The 13,654-nt window shown below is 38.6% G+C and overlaps 1 long non-coding RNA gene across 1 annotated transcript; it reads right to left on the bottom strand.

Moving 5' to 3' along the window:
- Positions 1 to 213: 213 nt before the first annotated feature.
- Positions 214 to 565, bottom strand: LOC110896772. Its single transcript, XR_002568152.2, has 3 exons — positions 541 to 565; positions 354 to 418; positions 214 to 262 (listed from the first exon to the last, which is right to left on the bottom strand). It is a non-coding gene; the product is annotated as an uncharacterized LOC110896772 (long non-coding RNA).
- Positions 566 to 13,654: the final 13,089 nt, after the last annotated feature.

The following is a 13,654-nucleotide window of genomic DNA, read 5'->3' on the forward strand; positions in this document are numbered from 1 at the left end:
ACGTTGCAATGTATAACAGGTGTGTTGGAAATGGAGTACATGTAGCTAAAACATAATGACATTAAAAACTATGCATCGATAATTTTAGATGGCATGGTTTCCATGTTTAAAATGGTGCGAACATTATGCAAACAAACAAGAATTGATGAAGATAAAGAACGGTGCGGGCTTACCAATTGGGCTGACGTTACCCTAGTAGGTCTCAGGTGCAGGATGCACAAGAGGATCACCATATACCTCTAAGGTTGAGGTAAGCAAAATCCTATAAAGAAAAAGTTTAACATCATATATAAACATGAATCTAAAATACCAAGATAATCCAAAGTTCCAAAATTACAGAACAATCTTTGAACCTTGCGCCAACTCTCTTTGCAAGACCAAGCATATTTAGCGTGCCAATCACGTTCGTCTTTATTGTCTGTTAAGAATTACACATTCATTAAGGTTCCGTTATAATCATTTTTTGGAGGCATTAAGTGAAAGGGACATAACAAATTGTTGTAGTTGCTAGATGCAATGAGGATGAGGACGGATACACACCTTTACAGCATTGTATTTATAGAAATCAGTGATCGGGGCACACAAGATGGTATATCTGATCGACCTCAACCAACAATGGTTCTGTGACATCTGCAACGGTGTATATAATATGATTACTTTATAAGTAATAAAGATCTTGTATCAAGACAAAAATCATATGATTTATGTATATATTTCAGAAACTATGTCATATGAAATACTTAAAACATAATGACCAAAATGGGCAAGAAGAACAATACTACAACATTGTTTTGGTCAAAAATCAAGCAATGATAATGCAACCAAACTTTCTGTTGTGAGGTGTGATGCTTGAATCAATGAACAATATTAAGGATCACTCTTGAAATGTAATGAACAAGTGACACAGAGATTTATATGAGGAAAAAGCCCTTGATCAATGAATGATCTCCGGCATAAAAAACCTCGGGTGATGGAAACTACCGATCACCAACTCAAATTAAACAAGAAACGTATTACAACTTTGGATGATAGCGAGCTAGTTACAAGGATCACTATAGTGCAACTGTATAAAAGTGTGTAATCGCCAAGTGAATGGTTACGAGCTGGTGAGAGCAGTTACTAGTGTGTTTGTTTAGCCAAAATTAGCCAAGTGTTTCTATCTTAGTTCGCTACCCCATTTAAAAATAGAAAATATCTAAGCTAACAAACATTCCGCAATTCATGCAAGTCTCCCACGAACTCCATAACGTCCATATTGGCCAAGCACGTGCGGAATAAACATGGAATATGCTCCAGGAATATCGCCAAAACCAAGTCTAAGCTCGTACTCCTGCAAAACAACATCATATTCAAAGTAGACAATCGTTAGAATAAGGATCCTTGCTATGATCCATGATCCTGGTCCTGCAACACTTCTGAGGATCACTAGCTGAGACAGAGGCAAGGATCACTAAACCCAACAGTAACTGAGGATCACTGATCATTGGTAAATCCACCCCTAACAATTGCCCCCAAGATATAAGGAGTAATATTGTAAATAACGAGTTATATTTTGTCGTCCTTATCTGCAACGAATTATCCCGAAAACTAGCCGTTACCAGCGGACTAGCCGTTGAGATCCTGACGTCACTAAGGTGACTATCCTGCAAAATCATCATTATAAATTGAAGTTAGAGATAAAGGCTAGAGTGCATTTAAATTCGAGCGTTTCCTCTTTAAATCCTCATCAGAAGACTTGTTCAGGTACTCCTCTCTCTCCTTTCTCTCTTCATCTTCTTGCTCTGTTTTTCTTCTTCGTCGCCATTATAATCAAAATGATGCTATGATCCTCACCGGGCAAGGATCACAAGAAGAACAGCCCCTTGAAGAGCCAAGGGATCATCAAAGATTCCGCAAAAGAACGCTGCTATGATCCATGATCCTGCTCTGTTTTTCTTCTTCTTCACCATTATAATCAAAATTAAGTTTAAGAATTTTAGGATATGATCCAAGATCAAATATCCTTTAGTTGAAAAGTTCCGTAAAGTAGTGTATTTTATGGATCATGTAACAACTGCCACTAAAATCAATAAATTAGGACACTAATTAGTCAATAAGAAAACCCCAATTGAGACACCCAAGTAATTTTGCACTAACCCTAATATTTTCAGAATAATCAAAATCAGGATTAGGGCCCCTAAAACTCAGGGGGGATAAACCCTAGTTGGTAATATCTTAACGAATTTTACGTGGGAGCTAAGTTTCAGTCGAAACCAACTCAGCAGGCCTATACCCACAAGAAGGCTACTCTAGGCTAGATAGGTTTCCCAGGCGAGTCGCGACAGAATCACTGTCATCTGCCGCGACACGCGGGAGATGCCAAATTCACGTATAAATACTGGGCATTGGTACTTGAATTCTGTCTTTGGAACGACGTAAAATCGAGTTACGTAGACCGAGTTATCACAGAAACAGTCCAACACACACACACTAATCACGAGGTGCTGCCACAATCAGGGTAATAACTCGATCGCTATTACGATTCAACGTCCGATCGATTATAACTATCCAACGATAGTCCGGGTACTGCTAAATTGAGCTTGTACTTTGATTATTCGTCGTGATTTCGACTTGAATATTTGAGTGCTGTTCGAATTCGGACTATACTCTGTTATTCGTTGTGAATCTGATTGAATTATCGAGTATTGCACTGATTAATCGTTGTGAGGGTTTAATCTCGTGAATTGACGTAACTGCTGTATTAGTTACTAACCTGTCTGTGTGTGCATTGTGTTAAACTAGGTGTAATCAAGGCTAATCAGTAGGCATTATCTATTTGCTCGTTAAAACTGCAATGTGAGTCATTCTTCTTTTTAACTGTTTTCTCACAGTTTGTGATTAAGTATTACAAAACTTCAAGTTATTTTCAAAGGTTATAATTACAGGGATTAAGTCTTTGTAATCACCAAATTACAGCTGGTATGTGGGGTATTGTGCACATTACTATTTCGATCACTCTATGTGAGTGAATATTACTCTATGTGAGTGATTATTACTCTGTGTGAGTAAACCGTCACTATTAGGGCAACGGGACCCAATAGTGGTATGACCACAGTCACAGATCCGGTCGAGTGACAAATACCCATTCTTGATAATTGGTTGATAGAAACACTGTAATCGCCCTTAATACTGTAATTTATAACTAACAGGTCGTTTTAGAAAATGGAATGATTCACTCAGTATTTCCCCGCTGACAAAACCTTTTTCAAACATGTTTCAGGTGATCTGTGTGATCCAGGAAAAGTGCAGTAAAGCACTACAAGCTCAGAGAAGTGGCTCACTGTGAATAAATAAATAAAACATGTTTTGGAAAATAATGATTTCTGTTTGAAATCAACTGATTGTAAATTATGGGAATTTATCCCTAAATCTTTGTATAATATATTAAACGAGCATTTTACGGTAAAAAGATCCTGTAATAAAAGACTTCCGCTGCCGCATAAATCAGATACCATGGGTACCACTGGACTGCTCACGGCTCCCGATTCCGTCCAGGGTGGGTCGGGGGCCGTGACAGAAGGTGGTATCAGAGCTAAGAATTAATAAATATTGAGCCACTGATCGAGCCACTGATTTAAGCCTATTACGGAATTAAGTATTTGACAGAATACTTAAATTTACTAATTGTTATTTTGTGATTATATGTTTTATTAACTGATTATTTGTTAGTTACAATATGGGTAAGCAAAAGCTGTCTGCTATCTATCACAAACTAGATGTTGCATCTTCTTCTAAAAACCCAGTAAACCTAGAAGAAGGAATCTTTGTCCGCAAGGCAAACTATGAGAATCCTCTTTCCCCAGAGAAAAGGGATTCGATACTTAAAAAGAGTCAGGAGAAAAAGAAACCCCGAACCAAGAGAGTTAGGTTTAACCCAGAAGTCCAAGAGTTGGGTAATATTACACCTTGGGAAGATAAAATAGACAAGAAATGGGCAAATCTCTATATGCTAGCTACTGTAGCAGAAAATGCCAACCTCTAAATATCCTATAAGTTGGGTCTAGTAAGGGAAATCACCACCCAGTAAATGCCAGTGTGTTTATTTCCGTGGTTTCTGTATAAAGTAATATGCAATAAAACTTCAGTGTTTGTTTGTTAAACTTTGTTCCAAAGTTTTAACATTGCATTTTTTTTACATATATGCTATGCAGCATGAATGAGATGTCGGAAGCATTCCAGAATCTCAACTTATATCCAATGCCTATCGAAGTCTCTCACGACTTTACTGGTTACATTGCTGACATAGAAGAACCCGTGGAATTCAAAGCTCCACCGCTGGAAAAAGCCAGACCTAAAAAGAAAAGAAGATACGTAGGGTGGAGGAAAGTACGCCGTAGAAAACCAGCCACTAGGAGACTTCCTAAAATAGAAAATCCTGTGAGCATGAACAAGGGAAAGGAAATAGAAACTGGAGAAGGTTCGAAACCACCAGAAAAGGAAATAGGAATAGATCTTAAGCAAAAGGGAATAGAAATTGGCGAAAGCTCTAAACAGTCTGAGGAAATCACGTTCCAGGACGAAATAGACCGCCTACTGGATAATTGTGATGTTCTAGAGCCTATCAACGATAATCTTTTCTCTTATCCTGCTACAGCCCAATTCCCACTAAACCTAGGACCAGCTATTCCAGACCCACTAGTTCACACCAGACCATTAGGCCAAATGGAGGAATGGTGGACTAATGACTGGCAATTCCAAAACATAGTTAATAGTCCCTATAGTTTTCTTCCACAGTTTGATCCAGAACCACTCCCGAATCCTCCCATGAGTAATGAAAACCTAGCTGAACTCCGTCAGTTCGGTGAAGAACTGATAGGTACGGGTAATAGGATCAGGGAAATGGGAGAGCATCTAACTTGGAAGTACGATGAGAGGGAGCATCGTTACTAGAACCATCAGTTAAACCACAGAAAGCCGTATTGTATGATAGTAACTTAAAATTCTGTAAAATGGGCAATAAAACTCTGTAAAATACGGTGTGTATGGATGCATATACAATATACCATAACAAAGTAAAAGTCGAGAAATCGACAATTTTGGTTATACTTGTATGTTGTGATAATCTGTGTGTTTATCTATGTGAATTTTGTCATTAATAAGTTAGACACTAATAATTTTTACCAATTAGCAGATGGAAAACGCTAACAATGAACCAATTAATGAAGTAAATCAATCTGAGCAAGAACAAGAAGATCAATATATAACCCGACAAGATATTGAGCACTTTATCGCCCAAGGGATAGCTCATGCTATTCTAGAAATTGTGGCTGCTGTTCAGAAACCTGCCGAACCACAATTAATTCCTAGTAAACGTATTCCAGAAGATAACGGCAGTAACAGCATAAAGGGAGGCGGCAATCATGACGATCATGATCCGCAACCGGCCCCACTCCCTAAAAGAATAAAAGCTGCAACGCCTGGTTGCACTTACAAAGAATTTCTTGCTTGCAAACCCGCAGAATTTGCAGGTAATGAAGGGGCAACTGCAACACTGCGTTGGTTAGAGAAAACCGAAGCAGTAATCACAATAAGCAAATGTGCCGAAGAGGATCAAGTGATGTATGCATCAAATCTGTTCAAGGAAGGAGCACTAGAATGGTGGAACACGGTCCTCCAGGCAAAAGGAAGAAGGATAGCTTATGCCATGAGTTGGGAAGAATTTAAGAATCTTGTAGAAAGAAAATTCTGTCCCGAATACGAGAAAGAACAAATGGCAAACAAGTTCCTGAGTCATCGTATGTTAGGTGTAGATTGCCGGAGCTATACTTCGACATTCTTTGAATACGCAAGGGTAGTACCAACCCTGGCTTCGCCAGAACCGGTACTTATTTCCCGTTACATCTGGGGGTTAATTAGTGAGATCCGAAACATCGTTAAAGCTGCGAGACCTCGTACTATTGACGATGCTGTAGAATTTGCTAATACCCTAACATATGAATTGGTACGCACAAGAGAGGAAGATCGCAAGAAGGAATTAGCTCAAAAGATTACCCAAGGATTTCGTGTGGGTAATACCAAGAAAAGAGAAACCGGGCAATCCTCATCATCTCCGTTCTGCAAAACTTGCAAAAAGAAGCATTATGGACAATGCAACATGGTTTGCAATTTTTGCAAAATGAAAGGACATCGGGAAGAGGACTGCAGGAAGAAAACAAGAGTTTGTTATAATTGCAGAGAAAGGGGACACTTTCAATTTGAATGTCCTAAATTAGCTAAACCTGTAGCCAACCAAGTCAAACCAGCTGAGGGAGCAGTAAAGAGAAATGCGTGAGCATTCCAGCTAACCACTCAAGAGGCCGAACTCATTCCAGATGTGATAGCTGGTACGTTCCTAGTCCACGACGTGTTTGCAAAAGTATTATTTGACTCTGGTGCAAACCAAAGTTTTATAAATACTTCATTTTGTCAAGCTCTTAAGTTACCGTTAACCACTCTTAAGCAAATTTTCACAGTTGAAACCGCAGAAGGAAATTCTGTGAATATAGATAAAATCTGGCAAGAAGGAAAAATAGAACTATTAGGCCATAAGTTTTCTGCAAACTTGTTACCAATGAATTTAGCAGGATTCGATGTAGTATTAGGAATGGATTGGTTAATAGCCAACCATGCACGAATCCTATGTGACAAAAATGCAGTAGAAATTCAAACCCCTTCAGGAGAGGTAATTGTAATTACTGAAAATAAACCTCGAAAGCCACTAAAATTCATCTCAATAATGAAATTGGCTAGTTATTCGAGAAAGCAGGAAATGGTGTACATGATTTCAGTAATCATTAACACTAAAGATAAGGAACTTCAGGACATCCCGGTAGTGTCAGAATACCCAGATGTTTTTCCAGAAGAATTACCTGGATTACCACCTGATAGAGAAGTAGAGTTTAGAATTCATTTAATTCCAGGTACTGCACCAATAGCTAAAGCACCCTATAGATTAGCACCTATTGAAATGTTAGAATTGAAAAAGCAATTAGATGAATTGTTAAGCAAAGGATTCATACAACCTAGTTCATCCCCTTGGGGTGCACCAGTGTTGTTTGTGAAAAAGAAAGATGGATCGATGAGAATGTGTATCGATTATAGGGAACTGAATAAGGTTACGATTAAGAATCGATACCCACTACCTAGGATTGATGATCTTTTTGATCAATTGCAAGGAGCTAGGTATTTCTCTAAGATAGATTTAAGATCTGGATATCATCAGTTGAAGGTACAAGAAGAAGACATACCTAAAACTGCCTTCAGAACTAGGTATGGTCATTATGAGTTTACAGTTATGCCTTTTGGATTAACGAATGCCCCAGCAGCATTCATGGACATGATGAATCGGATTTGTAAACCATACTTGGATAAATTTGTAATCGTTTTCATCGACGATATACTTATTTACTCCAAAAGCCAAAAAGAACATTGTGAGCATTTACACGTTCTCTTAACTTTGTTAAGAAAGGAAAGGCTTTATGCCAAATTCTCGAAATGTGAATTTTGGCTGCAAGAAGTACAATTCTTAGGACATGTGGTAAATCACGAAGGTATCCATGTAGATCCTGCTAAGATAGAAGCCATTACGAAATGGAAAGTTCCACAAACAACAATGGAGATAAGAAGTTTTCTAGGCTTAGCTGGATACTATAGACGATTTATCAAAAATTTTTCTAAGATAGCCGTACCATTAACTAAGTTAACCTGTAAAGCTGCTAAGTTTGAATGGGGACCTAGACAAGAAGAAGCCTTTAAGATTTTAAAGCATAGATTAACGAATGCACCAATCTTAGCTTTACCTGAAGGAACAGAAGACTTTGAAGTATATTGTGATGCTTCAAAATTTGGCTATGGATGTGTGTTAATGCAACGCAAGAAGGTAATTGCGTATGCTTCTAGGCAATTGAAAAAGCACGAGGAGAATTATACGACTCATGATCTAGAATTAGGAGCCATAATCTTTGCCCTTAAAATCTGGAGACATTTTCTGTATGGAAGTAAGTTTACTGTCTATACAGATCATAAAAGTTTAAGATATATATTTGGGCAAAAAGAATTAAACATGAGGCAAAGAAGATGGATGGAGATGCTGAGTGATTACGACTGTGATATTCAATATCACGAAGGAAAGGCAAATGTGGTTGCAGATGCCTTAAGTCGTAAGTACCATGAGAAACAGAAACGAGTCCGTGCTCTGAGATTAAATCTCCAAGGAGATTTAATGGCACAAATCAAAGAGGTTCAAGAAACAGCAATCAAAGATGATGCTGAAGGAATAAAAGGTTACCTAAAAGAACTAGAACAAGGAAACGATGGAATTTGGAGATTCCATAAGAAACGAATTTGGGTACCTAAACAAGGAGAGTTAAGAAATAAAATCTTGGAAGAAGCTCATAAATCTAGGTATACCATACACCCAGGAAACAATAAGATGTACCAAGATTTAAGAAATAATTTTTGGTGGATAGGAATGAAAAAGGATATAGCTAAATACGTATCTAAGTGTTTAACTTGTTCACAAGTTAAGGCAGAACACCAGAAACCTTCAGGATTACTTCAACAACTAGAAATGCCTGTATGAAAATGGGAACTCATAACAATGGATTTTGTTACTAAGTTACCCAGAACCAAAAGAGGTAATGATGCAATTTGGGTAATCATAGACCGATTAACCAAATCAGCTCATTTCTTACCAATGAAAGAAACCTTTAGCATGGAAAGGTTAGCACAACTGTACGTGGACGAAGTAGTATCCCTACATGGAGTCCCACTCTCTATTGTATCAGATAGAGATAGTCGTTTTACTTCTCATTTCTGGACAAGTTTTCAGAAAGCAATGGGAACTCGACTAAATCTAAGTACTGCTTATCATCCACAAACAGACGGACAGAGTGAAAGGACAATACAAACTCTAGAAGACATGCTCCGAGCATGTGTAATTGACTTTGGTGGTAATTGGGATAGCCATTTGCCATTAATTGAATTCTCCTATAACAATAGTTATCATTCAAGCATCGAAGTTGCACCATTCGAAGCCCTGTATGGACGTAAATGCCGAACTCCAGTATGTTGGGCAGAAATCGGAGAAAGTCAATTATCAGGTCCTGAAATTGTACAAGAAACTACTGATAAGATAACCCAGATCAAGGAAAGACTGAAAACAGCTCGAGATCGTCAGAAGAGTTATGCAGATAATCGTCGTAAACCTTTAGAATTTCAAGTCGGAGATAAAGTACTTTTAAAAGTATCTCCTTGGAAAGGAGTAGTACGATTCGGTAAGAAAGGAAAACTAAGCCCGAGGTACGTTGGACCATTCCCAGTGATTCAACGAATCGGACCAGTTGCTTATCGTTTACAACTACCAGAAGAATTGGCTGGAGTACATGATGTATTTCATGTATCCAATCTCAAGAAATGTTTAGCGGATGAATCCCTGGTAGTACCTCTTCAAGATATAGAGGTAAATGAAAATTTAAAATTCATAGAGAAACCATTAGTGATCGAAGATCGAAAAATCAAATTCCTCAAGCATAAACGACTAGTGTTGGTCAAAGTTAAATGGAATTCAAAGAGAGGACCAGAATAGAATACACTTGGGAGCTGGAATCTGAAATGAAGCAAAAATATCCATATATCTTCAGTAAAATCTCGAGGACGAGATTTTTCTCAAGGTGGGGAGGATGTAACAACTGCCACTAAAATCAATAAATTAGGACACTAATTAGTCAATAAGAAAACCCTAATTGAGACACCCAAGTAATTTTGCACTAACCCTAATATTTTCAGAATAATCAAAATCAGGATTAGGGCCCCTAAAACTCAGGGGGGATAAACCCTAGTTGGTAATATCTTAACGAATTTTACGTGGGAGCTAAGTTTCAGTCGAAACCAACTCAGCAGGCCTATACCCACAACAAGGCTACTCTAGGCTAGATAGGTTTCCCAGGCGAGTCGCGACAGAATCACTGTCATCTGCCGCGACACGCGGGAGATGCCAAATTCACGTATAAATACTGGGCATTGGGACTTGAATTCTGTCTTTGGAACGACGTAAAATCGAGTTACGTAGACCGAGTTATCACAGAAACAGTCCAACACACAACACTAATCACGAGGTGCTGCCACAATCAGGGTAATAACTCGATCGCTATTACGATTCAACGTCCGATCGATTATAACTATCCAACGATAGTCCGGGTACTGCTAAATTGAGCTTGTACTTTGATTATTCATCGTGATTTCGACTTGAATATTTGAGTGCTGTTCGAATTCGGACTATACTCTGTTATTCGTTGTGAATCTGATTGAATTATCGAGTATTGCACTGATTAATCGTTGTGAGGGTTTAATCTCGTGAATTGACGTAACTGCTGTATTAGTTACTAACCTGTCTGTGTGTGCATTGTATTAAACTAGGTGTAATCAAGGCTAATCAGTAGGCATTATCTATTTGCTCGTTAAAACTGCAATGTGAGTCATTCTTCTTTTTAACTGTTTTCTCACAGTTTGTGAGTAAGTATTACAAAACTTCAAGTTATTTTCAAAGGTTATAATTACAGGGATTAAGTCTTTGTAATCACCAAATTACAGCTGGTATGTGGGGTATTGTGCACATTACTATTTCGATCACTCTATGTGAGTGAATATTACTCTATGTGAGTGATTATTACTCTGTGTGAGTAAACCGTCACTATTAGGGCAACGGGACCCAATAGTGGTATGACCACAGTCACAGATCCGGTCGAGTGACAAATACCCATTCTTGATAATTGGTTGATAGAAACACTGTAATCGCCCTTAATACTGTAATTTATAACTAACAGGTCGTTTTAGAAAATGGAATGATTCACTCAGTATTTCCCCGCTGACAAAACCTTTTTCAAACATGTTTCAGGTGATCTGTGTGATCCAGGAAAAGTGCTGTAAAGCACTACAAGCTCAGAGAAGTGGCTCACTGTGAATAAATAAATAAAACATGTTTTGGAAAATAATGATTTCTGTGTGAAATCAACTGATTGTAAATTATGGGAATTTATCCCTAAAACTTTGTATAATATATTAAACAAGCATTTTACGGTAAAAAGATCCTGTAATAAAAGACTTCCGCTGCCGCATAAATCAGATACCACGGGTACCACTGGACTGCTCATGGCTCCCGATTCCGTCCAGGGTGGGTCGGGGGCCGTGACAGATCATGAGTTCAGTTATCAAATTATAAGGGTTATTCAAATGAATAAAGAACAAAATCAAAACAGTTAAAGATCATACCTGAGGATCCAAGTTAGGGTCCTAACCTTTAACACTATAATCCGGATACCCATAAGACGAACCTTAGTAGAAGGTAAGGATCAAGGATCCTTAGTTGTTTAACTTCAAAGACCTGAAATAGAATATAACTTGGGACTAAGCCAACACATAAGACAAGTTAGTAACTGGGGACAAGCCCAACAATTCTGGGGACAAGCCCAATATACTGGGGACAAGCCCAAAGGATAACTGGGGACAAGCCCAAAGGATCATGTGTAAACTAGAGTATGGCCCTTACTGGCGACTATCCAAACTTAGTGACATGAAAATGCCAAAACCTTAGCTAACGTGAAAACGTTAGAAACCTTAGGAACGGATGTATGGTACGTCTACCATTATACGTAGGATCCTGAATACAGCCAGTACAATGAAATTGTCAGCCCCTAAAGCGGGTACTGGTCCCATTGCCATGAACTGTATCAGGATCATCGTGCGCTACTGGCGATACTGGGGTCAGGCCCAAATAACTGGGGTCAAGCCCAAATAACTGGGGTCAAGCCCAAATAACTGGATACTTATGTGGATAATCAATCCTTTGTTAAGGATACCTGAACCTTCAAAACTCAGAATCAAGTGAAACGAGGATAAAGGATGCAGGATCCTTATCCTTATATAAGAGAATAAAAGAATGAAATAGTTTGAGATTAGAATGTTACCAAAATGAGGATCATCTGTTCTTGTAAGGATCCTTCAAGGATACTTGTTATGTGAGGATCATCTGTTCTGTGAGGATCCTAGTCACATGAAGTATTTCTTCAAGTGGACAGCATTCCAGGCTCTTGGTAGCAAATTACCTTCCATTGTTAGCAATCGATATGCCCCCTTTCCTGCCTCAGCTTCAATCAAATAAGGGCCTTCCCACTTTGGTGCCAACTTTCCATCAGCAGGATTGGTGGTATTCTTAAATGCTTTCCTTAGTACCATATCACCAACTTGGAATTTCCTGATCCTGACATTTTTGTTGTAAGCTCCAGCCATCCTTTGTTGATAACTGGCCATCCTTATCCTTGCCAAATCCCTGAGTTCTTCTATAGTATCTAGGTCTTGAACCAAGTTTTCAGCATTTCCTTCAGGATCACGGATACTTGTTCTTGCAGTTGGAACCACCATCTCAGTAGGGATCACTGCTTCTGCCCCAAATACCAAAGAAAATGGAGTTTGGCCAGTAGCATTCTTGGGAGTCGTCCTATCAGCCCATAACACATAAGGTAGTTCTACTGCCCATTTCCCTTTCTTGGATCCAAGTTTCTTTTTCAAGTTGTTGATGATGATCTTGTTGGATGATTCTGCCTGGCCATTAGCTTACGGGTGGACTGGTGTTGATGTTATCATCTTAATCCCCCAGCTGTCACAAAAGTTAGTAGTTCTATTCCCAATAAATTGGGATCCATTATCACATACAATTTCAGAAGGGATACCAAATCTAGTGATAATGTTTCTTTTAATGAAGGATATAACTTCCTTTTCTCTGACTTGAGCAAAGGCTTCAGCCTCTATCCACTTGGAGAAGTAATCAGTCATAGTAAGCATGAATACTTTTCCACCAGGTGCCTTAGGAAGTTTACCAACTATATCCATTCCCCATCTCATAAAAGGCCAAGAAGAGGATATAGGATGCAAAAGCTCTGCTGGTTGGTGAAGGATATTACTATGTTTTTGACAAGAATCACACTTCTTGGCATATTCAACAGCATCCTTCTTCATAGTAGGCCAATAGTATCCTGTCCTCAGGATCCTTGAGAATAATGCTCTGCCCCCGGTGTGGTTTCCACAATCTCCTTCATTGAAATCTTTTAAGACTTCTTGGATTTTAGGATCCTCAATGCATCTTAGATATGGTCCTGCAAGAGATCGCTTATACAACATATTATTCAATATTGTAAATTGAGATACCTTGATTTTGAAAGCTCTGGGGTTTTCTCCCGTAGGGATCTCTCCATGTTGTATGTATCTCATGATTGGGATGATCCATGATCCTGAATGAGATTGAGTATCATCACTAGGAATGATTGCAGAATCCTCTCCTATCTCCATAGCTGCATGATCCTCGATAGCAGGGGTCAGGATATGGATAATAGGGATTCTTATATCCTCCGGGATCTTCAAGGATGACCCTAAATTAGCCAGTGCATCAGCCTCTGCATTTTCTTCCCTTGGTACCTGTGTCAAACTAAAGGATACAAAAGAGAGTGCCAATTCGTTGACTATCTCTAAGTATTTGATTAGCTTTTCACCTTTGACAGCATAGGATCCATTAAAGTGATTAGTGATTAATAATGAATCTACATGTACCTCAAGATACCTGATCCTCATATGCTTAGCAATTTGC

Source organism: Helianthus annuus, chromosome 12 (genome assembly GCF_002127325.2).
Source record: "Helianthus annuus cultivar XRQ/B chromosome 12, HanXRQr2.0-SUNRISE, whole genome shotgun sequence".
In the NCBI taxonomy this organism is placed as follows: Eukaryota; Viridiplantae; Streptophyta; class Magnoliopsida; order Asterales; family Asteraceae; genus Helianthus; species Helianthus annuus.